Here is a 6,162-nt window from a genome sequence, read left to right as displayed (position 1 = left end):
GTTGTTATTTATTTTTAATAAGTTATTATTGTTGTAATATACTAAAGAAATAAAACAAGAGACAAGGGACAAGAGAAGAAGAGAAATTGTAATATTTCTTTATCAATTCCATTTCCATACATCGTACAATTTATAGATACATGATGAAAAATAAAAGGACATCAAGTTAATAGTCCACATACAAAGTAATATCCACATACATTTTGTCTTTTAGATTTCAACAAAATATCTTTTAGATTTCAACACTCTCCTTTGGACATTACTTCGAGATGTCAATGTCTCGTTAAAAATCTCGCTAGAAAAACCCAGTGGGAGAAAAACTAGTCGAGGAAAAGAGTACACGACATAAGTAGATTCTTGTGCTGCATTAGTTGTCTCATTAAAAACCTTTAGGTAAGAAAACTTTGTTGGACAAAACTTAGTAAAGGTTAAAAGAGTATAACTATAGACCTTCAAGATCTAATCTTCGGGATTGTCTTGAAAATTCGCTCCCCCTGATGATGACAATCTTCTGAGTGTATGCTAAGAAAAACCCAGTAGGTCAAAACTTAGCAAAAGAAAAAAAAATATGACGATAGATCTTCAGGGTCCAATCTTTAGAATTGTTCTTTAAGAATTTGCTCCCCTGAAGATGATAGTCTTCCAAGTCCGCGCATACCAATATTGTGAACATATTTCTCAAAAGTTAATATAGGCAGAGATTTGGTAAACAAATCTGTAAGATTGTCACTTGAGTGAACCTTTTCGATGGTGATTTCTCCATTCTTTTGGAGCTCATGTGGATAAAAGAATTTTAACGTAATATGTTTTGTCATGGTTCCTTTTACATATCCACTGCTCATTTGTGCAACACAAGCTACATTGTCCTCATAAAGGACAGTGGGGATAATATCGTCTTTTGCTAGACCACACGAGCCACAAATGTATCGTATCAACGATCTTAACCATACACATTCTCGTGAGACCTCATATAAAGCGATAAACTCTAAGTGGTTAAAAGAAGTAGTCACCATGGTCTGCTTAACAGACCTCTAAGAAACGACAGTATCATCACAGAGAAAAATATAACCAGTTTGGAATCTAGCGTTATGGGGATCAGACATGTAGCCAGCATCCTAATAGCCCACCAATGTCATATCTTGGTTTCTTTTATAGAATAGTCCAAGATCTTTTGTACATGTAAGATAGCAAATGATATGTTTAACGCCATTCCAACGCCTCCTTATAGGAGAAGCACTATACCTTGCTAGCAAGTTCACCGTAAATATAATATCAGGCCTGGTGCAATTTGCGAGATAGAGAAGTGCTCCAATAGCTCTCAGATAGGGAACTTCTGGCCCTCATATTTCTTCATTGTCTTCTTTGGGTCTAAATGGGTCTTTATCCACTTCGAGGGACCGGACGATCATTGGTGTGTTAAGTGGATGAGATTTATCTATATAAAATCTTCCCAAAGCCTTTTTCACGTAGGTCGACTGGTGTAGAAAAATTCCTTCTAGGAAATGCTCGATCTGCAGGCCGAGACAAAACTTAGTTTTTCCTAACTCTTTCATTTCAAACTCCGTCTTTAGGCATGAGCTAGCTTCTGTAAGCTCATTGTGCGTTTTAATAACATTTATATCATCAACATAGAATGAGATGACACAGAAGCCATTTTCGGATTTCTTTATAAACACACAAGGGCAAACATCATTATTTGCATATCTCCTCTTCAGGAGGAACTCACTCAGTTGGTTATACCACATTCTACCCGACTGTTTCAAGTCGTATAACGACCTTTGTAATTTAATGCTATACATGTTGTGATTCTCATTTTCTCTTAATTCAGGAATTTTAAGTCTATCAGAGACTTTCATATAAAAATATTAGCGTCTAATGATATATATAAAAAGGTGGTCATGACGTACATATACTGTATATATAAATTCATAGTTTCTACCATAGGTATTAACTTACGGAATATAATACAATCACTTATAGGAGAATATTTTACATCTAAATCGATGCCGGGTCTCTGCGTGAACCCATTGAGCTATGAATCTCGCTTAATATCTCACCACCTTACAATTCTCATTTATTTTTCTTATGAAGACTCATTTATATCCTACAGGGATAAATAGATTACAGGTTCAAAATACTTTAGTGAGTTCAGTTCAGCCTCAATTGCCACTTTCCATCTCACCTAGTCCGAGTGCTTCAAGCACTCTGCTACCGACTTAGGTTCTGGATCCAGATTATTTTCGGAGATAGTAAGAGCAACTATAGAGGTAACTATGTTGTCGACAACTTTTATATTTCTATGTTATATTTCTCCTTTTTCACAAATTCGTGGTCACTTTAATTCTTATTTTATGTCAACCAAATCCTCGTCATTTCTCTTAACAACTGTATTTGGTCGTTCCGCATCTCCAGTATTGTGATTATCAAGCACGTGTAACTTTTCTGGAGATTCCATCTTCAGGATGAACCTCTTCCGGAGGTTATGGGAATGCCTGTCTTTCTATATAGAATTTAGTTTGCCGCAGACTTTTATCTTTTATACTAACATGTTTTATATGGTTTTGGCACAGTATGCTTCTGGCATACCAAATCATTAATGATATACACAATATAAATATGGGGCTTAGTCGCTCTTTTCTTAGCAGATTATCATGTGAACTTCTGGTTCAATTTGACTAGTACGTGGATATAAATATTAAAGATCTTTTTCATCAATGGAATTTCTTGACATTATTTTGTATTTTGGGCACTAATCTCCCCATAATGTCGAGAATTGATCTTCAATAAAAATACAATCAGCATACCAAATTGTAAATTGATCCCCTAACATGGGTCATAGGTATTAAATTATCGACGGAGTTTCATAAATGATGTATGTACCTTCGCCGAGGTCCCATAGAGGTACACTATGGTGGTAATATAGAAACATGGATTGTAAATAAAGAATACGCAGATGGGAAATATTTTGTTTCTTCACCACGTATTAGATAAAGAGGGAAAATTATGATATGCAGCTGGTCGGATTTAGCTTGAATGCTCCCATTTAATTTAAGGAAATTCGATAAATCATATTTTGCCCAAGATGATTCAATAGCTCATGCCAGAATTTAAAAGAATTTGGGTACCTAAATCTCAAAAAATCATCGCAACATGGTGTATTTTAGGTCATACAAATTCTAAAGTGTATAAATAAAAACCATATAGGTTCCAAGAGTTTAAAGTAAACTCAAGTTAAATCAAAATTGTCTGACAAATGCATATAATCCAAATATAAAAAAACCAAATAGTTTACCTTGACCACCTCGATAACATCCACTTCAATGTCCACCACCTTCCCTCGTCCAAGTTTATGAATATAGTTTGAATTATGACATGTGCTTCAAGCACTACAACTGAACCAATTAAACTTGCATTATGGTTTCTCACAACAACTGGTTGTGTTTTTAACAACTACTAATGCAACTGAACCAATTAAACTTGCATTATGGTTTCTCACAACAACTGGTTGTGTTTTTAACAACTACTAATGCAAGGATTAGTTCATAATGCTTTTAGTTGACTGGTTGTGTTTTTAACAACTACTAATGCAAGGATTAGTTCATAATGCTTTTAGTTGTACTATTGTAAAAGTACAAGGTTACTTGTTGAATTGTATTCAGTCGAGGGATTAAAATCCAAAAATGGCTACATGATAAGATCTCCTACTATGTTCATACCCTCCCCCTTGTCCATGGGTATAAATAATTTTCTGAATTGTAGAATGTGCTCCAAACACAACTCGTAAGCCAACTAGTCTAACATTGTGATTTCTCATCAACAATTTGTTGTGATTCTCTACAACTCTAAATGTAGATATCAAAGCAAAATGTTTGGCATAATTTTTATTCATGTACTACTACTGGAGTATAATACTACTTGCATGGAATGGGAAAAAAATTCGATCAATTCTGCGAGCTTTGCCCGCTAGACAATATGGCACATGGTTGAATCATATTTAGTCATGTATTTGAAATCCAAAAAGTTCTAATTCAGTCTACCAGTTGCGTTTGAGGGAAGATTATTGGCTTCCATAGATCAAAGCGATCCTTCAGGGATTGCCCAGAAAGTGAATACTTTTCAGTGAGGCATTAATTTTTCACGTCTTAATTGATAGAGAGAAAATTTAAAGTGTTTGTCTTCTGGGCAAAGATACTTAAAGAATCAAGAGATATAATCGTGCAAAAATCACAAGAGTGTCTAGTAAAAATGAACGTTTGAGGCTAAAGACAAGTAATAATTACTATCATATATCACAATGCACTAATCATGAGGACGAAAGATTAGTGCATGAGAAATTAGAAATATTCATATTTTAATAAGATCACACATAATCACCAAAATCATTAAGCTCCTTTTTCTTAAGATTTTCATAAAGGTTATCTTTCAAATGTTTGCTTCTGGCAAACTAGTCTGATATTAAAATTCACACAAAATTTTTAATGCTCGTGTGATCAATAACCATCACAAATTCACGCAAGTAGAAATTAAACAAAGGCATAACCAGTTTGTGCTATCCTTTCTTTTAAACTCAAAGTTGCCAGATTCAAAACACCACCAAGGCAATTTTGCATAGAAACAAATATTGCATAATTTCAGTGGAGAAGAAGAATCAGTGTAATTAGTAATAAAAAAATAGACCACTCATGGACGCCAACATGAGCTTTAAGAACCCACAACTTAATTTCAAGTTTTTCATGAGGCTTAGATTTTACTTCAAGCAAGAAAATAGAATATGTAAAGCAAAAGCATCAAATTGATATATTATGACAATTTTTCATGATTGATGCTATGGACTCTCAACTCTTTTCATATAGATTCATCAAATGCCTCTCACTTAATTGGGAAAGGAATAAGCAATAATATGCATATATCATGATCCTAGGGACTAAGATAGAATTTTCTTACAGGTTAAGCACAACAAAAATCACTTAAAGCTTTTAAAAAATAAAATAAATAAATATGTGCTTTACTCGTATAATAACACAGCCACCTTAATGGAGGAATAAAGAAAAATATGCTAGTGTATTTCATACCTTAGTTTTTTTCCTTGAATCATCCCTCCACAAATTTCACCAAAAATTTAGGATAAATGTTATGTTTTTGTTGTTGATATTTCTCTCTCTCTCTCTCTAGCAACCTAACCAAGTTTATGTCCTTCTCGGGAAAATAAGTGGATAATGACAGGGATCTAACCTAAAGGGATAAACGTTATCTTATTGATGATCATTTAGGTCCATACAACTAAAGACCAAGCCTCCAAATACCAAACAGTCTAAAAGAAGAGTGCTGTAAAATTTGCAGCATGCTATCGAAATAAGCAACGATACAATAGCAACATAAAAGGACAAGTAACTAGCACAACGTATAAACAAGTAGCTATTTGATCTCAATAGAAATTGTAAACAAAATAACCATATGATATGCATCAATTAAAAAGAAGGATAATTGTGAAATATGTCCTTTATATCTTGTGTAACTTATTTGATCTCATAACAGTTAGATAAATACAAAGAGAGAGAGAAACATATATTCTGCTTGTATTCAGTTACTATGTTATGTAATATCTTTCTCTCCAAGTGAATAATGATATATTTGAGAATCTGATCCTGTATTTATTTATTGTTTTGTGTAATCGGAAATAACCCTTTGTCTTAGTTTCTTTGTATTTTCTGTTAAGACTTCCAGGCTATGTTATGACTGATCATCATGCGCATAAGAACTTAAAGATCATGGATCTACATGCTAAAGGTGTGTTTAGCAGCTGCATGCAAAATTGTTTATTTTGAAGAATTCAAATAAATGAGATGACAAGATTCATACTGGACATAATCATAACCATTCGACGGAAAGCTTAATACTATGTAAATAGACAAAGGCCAAATATATTATTACCTTGTAGAAGATGTACACCTAAAAATCTATTACTACGAACCGATGATCATGAACCGGCTTGAGCTAGTCGTGCTGATAACGTGTTGTAATATACTAAAGAAATGAAACAAGAGAAAAAGAAGAGAAATTGTAATATTTCTTCATCAATTCTATCTCCATACATCGTACAATTTATAAATACATGATGGAATATAAAAGAACATTAAGTTAATAGTCCACATACAAAGTAAT

The sequence above is a fragment of the Asparagus officinalis genome, chromosome 3 (genome assembly GCF_001876935.1).
Source record: "Asparagus officinalis chromosome 3, Aspof.V1, whole genome shotgun sequence".
Lineage (NCBI taxonomy): Eukaryota > Viridiplantae > Streptophyta > Magnoliopsida > Asparagales > Asparagaceae > Asparagus > Asparagus officinalis.
Note: the sequence above shows the minus strand (reverse complement) of the source record.